This window comes from Mandrillus leucophaeus, unplaced genomic scaffold (assembly GCF_000951045.1).
Source record: "Mandrillus leucophaeus isolate KB7577 unplaced genomic scaffold, Mleu.le_1.0 Scaffold40, whole genome shotgun sequence".
Taxonomy (NCBI): Eukaryota; Metazoa; Chordata; class Mammalia; order Primates; family Cercopithecidae; genus Mandrillus; species Mandrillus leucophaeus.
The window spans coordinates 6,234,661-6,247,101 of record NW_012104254.1 but is presented as its reverse complement, the minus strand read 5'-3'; the positions used below and the strand labels follow the sequence as shown (position 1 = coordinate 6,247,101).

General features: G+C 41.6%; 1 protein-coding gene across 5 annotated transcripts in view; it reads left to right on the top strand.

Moving 5' to 3' along the window:
* The window catches only part of RAPGEF4 (Rap guanine nucleotide exchange factor (GEF) 4), a 308,011-nt gene that overhangs the window by 141,904 nt on the left and 153,666 nt on the right, over positions 1-12,441 (top strand). The window contains exon 1 of one of the 5 annotated variants that reach the window (XM_011991908.1): positions 3,626-3,735. The exons of the other annotated variants lie outside the window; for them this stretch is intronic. The gene's annotated coding sequence lies outside the window, so the exon portion shown is untranslated. Of the gene's footprint in view, positions 1-3,625; positions 3,736-12,441 lie in introns of those variants that run through there. 5 annotated transcript variants of the gene reach the window in all.

Below are 12,441 nucleotides of genomic sequence, written 5' to 3'. Positions count from 1 at the left end.
GTTTAACATCTCTTTCTCTAGACCAGGGATCTGCCAACAACTACAGTTTTATTAGAACACAGGCACATCCATTTATTTATATATTATGTATGGCTGCTTTCATGATATAACCACAGAGTTGAGTATCTGCAGGAGACCACATGGCTCACGAAGTCTAAAATGTTTACCATGTAGACCTTTACAAAAAAGCTTGCAGACTCCTGCCCTAGACTATGAACTCTGAAAGAAGAGTCTCCTGCTCACTATTGGAACCCAGCACTCAGCACAGTCCCTGACATGATGTAAACATAATATTAATATGTCTGACTTGAAGCAAAGTTTCCATGAATGCCTTTCTTCCCTCCTGATTTGTCCCTTGTCTTGAGAATTGTATGGGTGCTTGGGGGCAGTACTGTTCACAGCAAGGAAACATTTCCAGACCTGGAGTGTGTGTTACCCCCTTCTTTTAGTTCTTTATCACACAGAAGTGAGAGTCCCACCCCTACTGTCATGTTCAGTAGTCAATGCCTTTATTTTTTTTTTTTTAAATAGGTGATGCTTTTTCTAAAGGGAGAGAAATTTTACTATTCTTTTTTTTTTTTTCTTGCCCATTTGTTTCAGACCAAGTGGGACATGATGCCCTATGCAAAGTGTTTTCCAGATTCTTGCTTGGGTGAAAAGAATCTCACTTCCACTTTTACATGGGAAAGCATGCCCTAGCTAGATTTAGTTTGAAAAATTGGCTGGGCGCGGTGGCTCATGCCTGTAATGCCAGCACTTTGGGAGGCCGAGGTGGGTGGATCACCTGAAGTCAGGAGTTCGACACCAGCCTGGCCAACATGGTGAAACCCTGTCTCTGCTAAAAATACAAAATTAGCCGGGCATGATGGCACATGCCTGTAATCGCAGCTACTCGGGAGACTGAGGCAGGAGAATCACTTGAACCTGGGAGGCAGAGGTTGCAGTGAGCCGAGATCACGCCACTGCACTCCAGCCTGGGCAACAAAGTGAGACTCCATCTCAAAAAGGAAAAGAAAAAGAAAAAAGAATAAGAAGAATCAGGGTGTAGTGAAGTAAAGAAAGATAATATCTTTAAATTTAATGGAACAGGATATGAAAATGTCCATATTCTATGCTGCTGTTACCATTTTTAGCATACACTTTTATCACCTCACTCATTTACTTAAAAAAAATTTAACAGTTTTCCAAGCATCTTTGTAATGCTTATAGGAACTTCTCTAATCTGATTTCCAAGGTGTCCTTATAATCTTATCTCTTGTTATGCTCTAGGGCAGGGGTTGTGAAACTATGGCCTGTGGACCAAATCCAGACTACTGCCTGGGTTTGTAAATAAACTTTTATTGGAACACAGCCACACTCATTTATTCATATGTCATTTATGCTTGCTTTAGTGTTATAATGGCAGAGGTGAGTAGCTGCAACCGATACTATATGGGCTACAAAGCCCAAGAGTTGCTCAGTGGTCCTTTACGAAAATCTTTGCTGATCGCTGCTGCAGGGAGCCTTCTATATCTGACCGCTCCTGTCTCTTCTCACAGTTCCTCTGCTTGCTAAACCTTTTCATGCATCTGAGCCTTTGCCTATACTGTTCCCTCCGCCTAAAGGCCACTCTCCCCTTTCCTACTTAGAAACTCCTGCTACAAGCTAGTGAGGCCCTGGTTGGTTTTTTTCATCTTCTTTGTGAGACTTCTGAATTCCTCAAAATGTATTTTTTCCTCTTCTAGGATCCCACAGCACTTTGTCCAGATATATATTAAAACCCTTATCATTGTTATTAGTATCATAATTCACATTCTTGTGTTTATCTCTTACTAGAGTATGAGCTGTAGAGGATGAGTTCCATATCTTTATTTAATTCTGCATCTTCCGTGCATCCATCCAGGAGCCTGGAACCAAGTAGATGCTCAAGAAGTCACTGATTAATAACTGGTGGGGGGAGGGGTTGAATATTATTAACCAGTGCACAGAAAAGAGTGTGGGGGTAATGAGAAACACATCAGCAGTTGGAGGAATTATAGAAGTTTAACTGTAAAGTGTTTAGGAATTATTTTTGTTCTACATTTTTCCCTGTTCTGTCACCTCCCAGATGGGGAAAAAAAGCCAAGGCTGAACAGGAGGCTTGACCAAGAAGACGGGGGAACATAATGCCCAGCTCTCCTGTATCTCAGTCTGTTGCTCTTTCCATGTGCAGCACCATCAACAGAGGCTTTTCAGTGGGGATGGACTAGACACAGCATGTTAATTGGAGAGTTATTAGTAAGATTGTTAATACTTCTTTCCAAAGTGGAATAAATGGAGTATTTGTTGGTGGACCAAATTCTAATAGTAAGTAGGAAGCAGATTAGAAAAGTTTATCATTAGCTCTGTCTTTCATTTGTGGACCAGTAAATTGATTTTCTCTCTCCCTCAAGTTTTCCCTTTGAAAAATAAGGATAATTCTCAGCCCCAAATACTGTCTTTACCTTCTCTGAAAATATGAATCCTTTTAAAAAGCTGCTTTGAATCCATTATGGCCTTTGCAATATCAGCTTGGTGATGTGGCTTGTTATGATCGAATTAATATTTGTCTCCTTTTTCATGAAAGATTGAATTCAATATGGAAAGCAGCCTTTTTCAAGAGTTTCTCCTATTTATCTGAGGGATGGTGATTTCATGTTGCTAGAGCCAGTTAACTGCTGGATGCTTCATGCTCTCCAGTTGCCTAATGGGGAGAATTGGACCTGGCAAAGAGCCCAGTTGTCCATCTTCCTGGGGCTGGTAACCACTTATGGGTAATAAAGGTGAACTTTAAATGACTTCCTAGACACCTCTTCAGCGAGGTAAAGATGCAGAGAAGAGGAAAGACAACCGTGAGTGCTGACGAGCAACTTCTGAGATTGATAGGCAGTTTAGATCTAATTTTAAATACTAGGAGAATCATATTTTTCATCTCAAAGATCATATTTGAATGAGAACTTACAAGCTAGAACCTCTCTTTTAATACTTATGAAGTTATGTTTTAAGAGTGTGGCACTCATTTTTTTTTCCTTACTAAAGAGCTGGAAGAGATCCCATGACACTGTCTCCTTTCAAGTTAATGGACTTTTAACATCCTTTTGGCATGTTTTATAAAAAAAGAAAACCACTTTTACTGGATTTTCATTTTTCAAGATTTGACAATAATACTTATACATAGTAGTAATGTCAACGAAGAGTCTTGTTTGCTTACAAACAGATTTCAATTGTTGAGAGACCAATTTACGTATGGTTGCTAGAAACATGGGCAGCATTTGGTATCCGTTCATAGAACTACTTTGCAATTAGGATGGCGTCCAAATAACAAATGCCTCTTCTCCCGCAGAGGTCATTTCTTCTAGTAATTCCCACTCATAGAACGAGGTTTCACAAGGGAACATATTTATACGCAAGGACAGGATTTAATCATATATATATATACACACACACACACACACACACATACATATATAGGCACCATTCATTCTTTCTCATTCACTGTGAGAATACACATACACAGACACACACCCACACCCACACACACACACACACACACGCAGGCTACCCACTGCATCACTAATCCGATTTGTTACTTTCAAATGTCAATCAACAAGGAAAATTTTAAAAATATAGATAGACCTTTTGTAAGATTCGAGTCAACGTCAGTATTTAAACTCCTGGACCATATGTGGCTTCCCTTAGCAGATTTTGCACAGGAAACTTACTCCAGTATGCAAGACTGTGAGTTGCTCTCTATTCCTGGGGTTTTATCTACCAGTGTCTGGGAATGTTTCGTGATGTGCTGGGTTTATTTCTGTAGCCGTAGAAGACAGAAAGATGCATGCTTCAATATTTTACAGTTGTCAAACTCAAACTCCACTTGGGCCAATGCCTGCAGACTGAAGGCAAGACTTGACCAGGCATCTTAATAGTAAACAGTGCATTTAGAACATGTGAGGAAGGAAGGTCCAATGTGAACTGAAAATAATTTAGAGGGTTTTTATTTTGGCAGCTGAGGTTCTGACGCCAGATGCCTGATTTTGTCTGAGGAAGACTGATGGTAACATTTGTAGTGGCTCTATTTAAGGAGAGGAAGTTGATGACTGATAAGAGCTGGGGCTTAGAGTCAGGACTTTGATGACTGGCGACAGCCATTTCCACAGTTGTCCTTGGGGACTATTGGGTGACCTTTTGTTGCCTCTTCTGCCCTTTTTTTTCAGGAGAGTAGATTTCTAATTGGGCTACATTACAGGAGACTCTTAAAGAGTTTTCTTCGCAAGGAAGTTAGGCTTTATATAAGTGAACCTTCTTTTGAAGAGTCATCATTGGTTATTTTGGGGGGTATTATTTCTCCACTTCTGCAAATAAATAAAACAGTGAAGGGGGCTTAGAATCTCATCCATTTAGAACTTCATCCATTAAAACTTCCTCCTCTTGGTGCTAAATAGCCAGGTCACGTTTCTCTCCTCTGTCCATTGTGTCTGTAGGCTGTAGTTCCTAGCATCTTCAAACCCAGACAGACAGCTTCACATGAATCTGCAAGAAGCAGGGAGGGAACAATTGAGAATACCCCTGCAAACCATTTCTTGCCATTTTCTAGACTGTGAAGGAAAGATCTTGTCAAATAATTTCTATTCTTTCAGTGGATACATAATATGTGGGAATTCAGTGCAAAATGAAAACATGGGGCCTTTCGTTTAAAAATTATTAAGAGACCAGGTGTGGTGGCTCACGCCTGTAATCCTAGCACTTTGGAAGGCCTAGGTGGGCAGATCACTTGAGGCCAGGAGTTCGAGACCAGCCTGGCCAACATAGCAAAACCCCATCTCTACTAAAAATACAAAAAATTAGCCAGGTGTGGTGGCATGTACCTGTAGTCCCAACTACGCTGGAGGCTGAGGCATGAGAATTGCTTGAACCTGGGGGGTGGAGGTTGCAGTGAGCTGAGATCATGCCCCTCCACTCCAGTCTGGGCGAGAGAGTGAGACTTTGTCTTTTTTTTTTTTTTTTTAAATAGAGTTTCAAAATGGTAACAGCACAGTATTAAACCAGGCACTGACCCTTCTGAACATGCGGTTCTGTGTGACTACACAAATCTCACACCCATGAAGCCAGCCCTGATTTTATCTTTCTTCCCTTCATGAGTTTCATGGGTGATTCTTACCTGATCTTAACAAACATTACTCTGTGATATCTGTCAGATGTTAAGTTTCAGGTATGTGTCCCTGATGTCTCCTGGTTTAACTCAATCTCTTAATGTATATTTTGTCTCCTTTTCCTTCTCCTTTTAAAAAGACATTTTCTATAGAAGCCAGCTTTAATTTCTGCTTTTATGGCCCTTTCCCTCTGTCATGACATCTGTTTATCTCAAAATTCTGGGCTGGTATTAAGTTAAAAGGTTCATGTTGGAAAAGTGTGACTGATTCCAAGAAACAAAGAGTCAAATTCATTGACAGTGGTTCTGCGTGGTGGGATCAGAGACAGATGGAAGGGGACGTGGATGGGTGCACGTGCAGCATGGAAGGATGGGCGGGTGCCTGACGTCCTTTTCAAATAAACAGTGGAGTACAGAGGGTCAGGTGTAAAAACAGTGACAGAATGGGACTTGGTCTGCCTTTTTTTCAATTGACAAAGACAATTCTGATGACATAAATCCAAGAAGTTTTCGAGTATAAATACAAATATACTTGAAAGCTGCACATTTGCTGTCATTGGTAGTAAGTTCCTCCAACATAGTAGATGGGAATTCTTTTCCATTATTGGAGCCCAAGAGAGAGGAAGAAGAACTGTCTTCGAATGATTGAACATACTCAGGTCAGCAAGTCCCCCTCCTTTTCTCTTTACTGCTTCCTTCACCCATTTTTTATAAAACGACCATGAATACCAATGGTGGAAGGAAGTCACAGTGAATGAAAATGGATGAAGAGCAGTTCCCAGCCCTTTGCCCTGTGAATGGTGAGGTGGCAGTAAGGGGAGAGGGTGGGAGCAGGGCGGATGTGAGGGGTGGAGCAGTCTTGGATATTCCTGAGCATCCGCTGGCAGATGCTTGCCCGTTTCCCTGAGAGCTCTGTCCCTGAGGTCCGGCTAGGACATCCTTATGCTCCCCATCAATCACTTTCTTTTCATCAATTAATGGATTGTGTTTTGGAATCAGGTTTTTACCTAGCTGCATAAATATGATGCAAAACCTTAACTATTGACTCCGCTGCCCTTTCCTTATCAATAGTTGAATATGTGCGCTGGCCAACCTTTCATTTCAGCTGCTGCTAAGACGGACAGTCCCTGAGCACATCAATGCCCCTCCCTAGTTATTCCCAGTCTCTCAGCCTTTCTGACTCAGGACTGTTTCCTAACCCACAAGAGCTTGAACAGCCTAAACTCCAGATCATTGAGAAGTTTTGTGGGGGATAGAGGGAGTTAGTGCTTCTGAAGGTTCGCCTCAGATAGCAGGGGATTGCAGTCTGCAGATATGTGCCCCAGATTCCTGTCCTTTGGAGGCACAATTCTGAAACGCATTCAACAAGAGTCCCCAATGGGACAACTGGCTCCTTAACACAGCCTGCTTTCTTTCCATCCTTCCCTGTCTCACTTGTCCTGACTTTCACTCCTGCTTCCTGGGATGGATCATCTCCCATATGAGCTGCATCTAGGCTCTGCTTTCATGTTCTGCTTTCAGAAAAGACTAAGAGATGCCCCTAAAGTGAATAGGATTCAGTTTTGGCCAGGCTAGCATGCGTATATGGCAGACTTCTGCATGCCTTGGCCCAACTGTGGCATCCTTGGGGCAAAGGTCTTTAAACTGATAAGTAAAAGAGAAAATAAAATAATTAGAGATATCCTTTATATTGAAATGTTTCCCTTATATTTATGGCATCTCATTATGTATTGATCTATGCAGTAAACATTTCCAAAAGCCTCCTTCTGTCAGGCACCATGCTACAGGCTGGTGCTAGAATGAAAGCAGATAGTCTATTAAAGAGAGACGATGCTAGAAATCTCCCCAGAGTACGAAGAAGATGCCGTGGAAATGGTCAGCTGTGGGTCCACAGCGAGGAGTTGTACAAGATGAATGGATAAGAGCCAGTGGGACAGAGAGAGGAAGCACATTAGATGGGAGGATGCCTGGGCAAAGGCAGGGAGGCATAGACAGCCCCGTTGTGGGAGAGAACTGCAAGCAGCTGGGGCCCAGTTGGAGGTTAACTTAGAATCAGGAGATGAAGGTGTCGACCACATGCCCCGTGTAAAAGTCAGTGAAGGGAAGAGGAGCATTTCTGAAACATCAGGGGCACAGTAACAACCCCATTCCGTAAAGTTTGCACTTTATAAAGCAGACCCCCAGATGGCTACCCCGAATCACGGGAGTTGAGCACAAGACTTTTGATTCAGGATTCATTCTAGGCTTTCAAAAACTCTACTATACTAACTTATTTCCATGTTTTACGAATTCAATTTTTTGTTTTAGTTAGAGCCTCAGGTGTATAAGGTACACATATAATGCTTTATATGAAGCATTTATTCAGAGCAAATCTTAACTTTGTCTTCTTTAGAAGAAAGGGCTCCAGGAATGCCTGCAAGTCTTGAAGTAATATCAATCGAAAGCACCTTCCCTGAAGTTCAATTCATTGAGCCAGAGAAAGGTCCAGACTGCAGCTGATCTCCCGTCCTGCCTTGGGCATCACTGTCGAACCTCTTGCCACTACCAGTGTGCATCTGTTTCCACATGCACTTCCAGTCTTGGCCACTTTCATTGCATTGTCGATGTTTACAGTGCCACAGTCTGATCGGTTAGGTCCAAGCTAGCAGAAAATTCTGCCCAAATCTTTGCTAAAGATGCTACTGGAAAGCCCCTGTTTTAATTCATTGTTCTATACAAAGACTTCTTCATTCTTGAATTTAAAGATGTAAAGAATCAGAGCAGATGTCTCTGTGTGTGCAGTGCACACATCATGGGCAAGACTGGTCACAGTGTTGAGTTCTGCATAATCCACAGCCTTGTCCCTACAGACCACTGCACCACCTTCTTCTTTTGCTCCAAGGAGCATGCTCACTGCCTGTTTGGCATGGAGTGGTCAGTAGAGAACCTTAGAGTCTAGTGGTTTCCCTATTCAGATCTGTGCTTAGGACTTTTTCAGTTCATTTACAGCTTCATCATGGACGCTGTCCTGTAGAAACAGTTGTGTACTCTCAATAGTATACCACTGGCCGGAGATTCCCTTTGTGCTGTGCAAGATTGCTTTCCTGTGATGGCTTCCAAATTTTAAACTCCCTTTCATTTCTCAAATCAGGACTAAGCTTTATAAAAATTCTAACTCTCACTGTGACATTTTTCTTTCTGATTTCCTTCTCTTTATTAGTAGGAAAAGGATTTAGTGGGAGAGAGTAGAAGAATTATTTTGTGAAAAATGAAGATTCATTTTGGAAATGAGCATAAGTGACTCTGACCAGAGAAGTAGGAAAAGAATGGAACATTCATTTCGGTCTGAATAGGAAATTTAGACTGACTGCATGAATGAGGACTTAATGAGAATAGAAAGCTGATCTGTGACTTGGTAAAAAGTGGGTGCCAAAGTCTGGCTTTGCTCTGAGGGTGCATTTCAGAGAAACTCAAAGGAATGGTATCAGTGTCTTGCCATCTGTTTTCTTGTTCCAGTTTGTACCAAGCTTCTAAAACCACTCATATTTACACATGCACATGCATACTCTATTTTGGCCTTTAACTTGGGCTGTGAACATTGCATAGTAATTATTGCAGAACTGGACTTGAACTGTCTTGAACTTTCTGCATGTTTCTTGCCCAATTGATGTTATGTGCATCAAGCCTTTTCAAAGAATGCCAAGCAGAAGAACTGATTTTTGAATTTTCTTCAGAGAGCTCTCCATAGCTTCTGGTGTGTGAGTGAAGGTGGGGAGCGATTTGTTGTTACTTTCTGGGTCTGTTTTAAATGCTCCCTTGGCAGCAGCCCAGCAACCACTTCACTTTCATGTTTTTCATTTATCTTTGTTTTTCATCTTTTAGAGACAACAGCTGGATTCTGCTTTTAGTACTTATCCTTGATTCCCTGTCCTGTTCTGAGCCATTTGGGTGGGTTTGGATTTTTTGAAAGGCATGTGGCATCCTACTTTTCCATAGGATTTAATTAAAAGTTTGACTTTTTGGCACTTGTCATTGGTAACTGCTGGAAAATGGAGCCAGTGAGTATCTCCAAAGAGTCGTAGACCTTTTTCTACCCTTACAGCCTTCTCACCTGAGGGCTGAATGCTTTTCCCTCAACTCTCTGCTTTGGGGAAAGATCACAGACACACACTTTCCCTGAGATAAACTGCATTTGTTGATTTGTCGTTTACATGAACATGCCCCCAAAAGGCTTATTTCCTGAGTTATTGTTCAAGATTTTCTTTGAATTTAGTTATTGCCAAAATGATTTAATTTTATATACAATATTTTACATAGAAGTAATCTACTTCTAACGTGGTTCTCTGAGACTGCCAAACCCAAATTTTATGCTGACATAATTTGTCCCAAAAGTATGTGCACAGGTCACCAAGGGCACTCAGAGATGAATATCTTATTTTCGTATATGGGGAAAAGGGAGTTGGGAGAGGAGGGATAAAAAGACGACTTTCTCAAAACAAACAAACAAACACACAAACCAGAATTTGCCCCAAAACCATGCAGAATGATTGGCTTACCTAGATTATGAATTGATAGGATGAGCCACATTATTATAACAATTTAGAAATTAACCCACTTTTGATCTGATTCTTTACATTCCCGTTGCCCTGGCATCCTCTTCCATAACAGCTTTATTTAGGAAAATTATAGTGAAAATGGAGGCTTTTCTGTGAAATAAATGAGCAGTGAGAAAAAGAGATCATAAAAACGTTCACTGAGAAGTCAACATTTTAAACATTTCTTTACAATCTTCCATTCTTATGCCAGATTACATGAACTGCCGAACTTCACACACATTGGAGGAATTTAACATAGAATAAGAAAATGGAGGCTACTGAAACCGTCAGGATTTATTAACCTTCCTTTTCAGGTCTTTGATTTGAAATGTCCTTATTGAGATAGGACAGAATAAAATTACCCAGTGAATGAAGCATTGTAGAATTTACAAGAAGATTTATTTTAATCGACTTTTTATCCTTTGTTGAGGTAAGATAATTTTCAGGATACGTCATTATGGCACACTGATTTATAATGTACAGGTTAGAATATAACTGCAAGTTGTGTTTAATTCTCTTGCTCACGCTTTGTATTAAGCATATTCCTTTGTATACAGAGTTTTTTATAAACAGCTATTTAAAGCTATTTATATAATCAAAATAATATTTATAGATATTTAGAAAATGATTAATCTTAGGATTGTGACAAAGCAGAAAACCTTACTGTGTGGGTTTGCCACCAACACCATCCCACCCCCCCCCCCAAAAAAAAATCTGGTTTTGGTTAAGTTCCCTGAATGAGCGTCGTGAAAATTAGTTTCTTTTGGAATGATCATACAATTGAAAGACTGATTTAAATTAGAAGGGCACATTGGGCTTGGCAGAGGGCATTGTGAAAAAGCAAAGCATAATTTTCCTCCAAACAAAGACAAGCTTGTTGGAGAGCATGCTTTATTGCCTGGAAATTCTATATATATGCAAAGTTGTTCATCAATTCACTGTTGGGTTTTGTGTGCTTGGTTTCTCCTTTTGTTTGGAAAAATCAAATGCTGAGAAAAGTAAGCATAACTCTGCATGCTATAGGTACTGAGAAATCGACATATGCCAGTTCTCTTGGCATGCAATGTTCCTGTGCGGTGCCTAGGGAGGGATGGTCAGATTTGGGCTCCGTGTGGGTAAAATCGGCCTATGTGCTTCACCAGAACCTGCCCAGAATTTCTGGAAAATGACTTTCCTGCATCTTTTTCTGATCCCTCCCTCTGACAACCAGGAGAATACATGGGGCAAGTTAGGCCCACATCCTGAAGTCCACTCAGTGTTTTCTCTTTTTTTAACAGCTTCATTGAGGTGTAATTCACATTGCATACAATTCACCCATTTATATTGTATAATTCTGCAACTTTTTCTGTATGTGCGCAGCCACCACTACAACCAGTTTTAGACCATTTTTATTATTCCAAAAAGACACCCCACATCCCAGTTAGTACTCTCCTGAGACTCAGATCCGGGTGAATTAATTCAGTGAAATGAAGGTGATCATTCTCTAGGATGCTGGGGTTTGTTTGTTTGTTTGTTTGTTTTTATATGTCTAGAGAGACAGGGTCTTGCTCTGTCGCCCGGACCAGAGTGCAGTGATGTGATCATGGCTTACGGCAGCCTTGACCTTCCAGACTGAAGCAATCATCCTGCCTCATCCTCCCGAGTAGCTAGGACTACAGGCACGTGACACCATACCTGACTAATTTTTAAAATTTTTTTGGAGACAGTGTCTTGCTTTGTTGCCCAGGCTATTCTCGAACTCCTGGCCTCAAAGCATCCTCTCGCCTCAGCCTCCCGCAGTGCTGGGATTACAGGCATGAGCCACCACGCCCAGACTCTAGGATGCTTTGGAATGGGAGTTTTCATCTATTTTATTTTATTTTATTTTATTTTATTTTATTTTATTTTATTTTGTTTTATTTTATTTTATTTTATAGAGCAAACATCAGCCAGAGAGTTCTCATCTTTGGAATTGCCTTTTTCACTTCATGTCTTAGCTTCACGGCACAACAACTATATTTAATACTCATCACATGTACTGTACTTTATAGTTTGCAAAGCACTTTTGCACAAGCTCCAGATAAGAGGCCTGGCTGGCAGTGGAACAAGGTTGGGGGTAAGAAGTTCCCTGGTGACTGGGCTGGAGGAGGAGGGACTGTAATATTTGGCAACATCACTGGGGTTGGCTGCAGGCTGCAGGCTGAGCGCAGCTGTGTAGGGACTCCGGGGTGGCAACAGCAGGAGAGCCAGTGACCAAAGTGGATCCAAGTTAAAAAGAGGGGTGTGGAACCAGGTGGATTTCTGTACGGAGGTTAGGGGATTTAGAAGTCAAACATCCAGATGGAAGATCCTCAAAGCAGAAGCTAAAGCTCTGAAAGGGAGGTGGAGATCGTGGTAGACATCCACACAATATGAGCTGCAGGCTGGAGGAAAGAGAGGCTGGAGTGGGGACAGAGAGTCGAGAAGGTGGCTGCTGAATCCTGTACCCTGTGAAAGAATCCCGCCTGCTCGCAGGGCACCCCGCCTCCCACCCAGCATTGCCAGACTCTCTTCTGTTTACTCTGAGTAGCTCAGGTGCTTGCTTTTTTGTCCCCCACCATTTTCCCCTAATACCTTTCCTCTGACCCACTTCACTCTGTGGACCCACTGGGACAAGCTCCTCTGGGCAGCATCCTCCCTCAGATGCAAATCCCTACACCCATGGATGAGGTGAAGAGGCATTGGGCAGGCGTCCAGCTC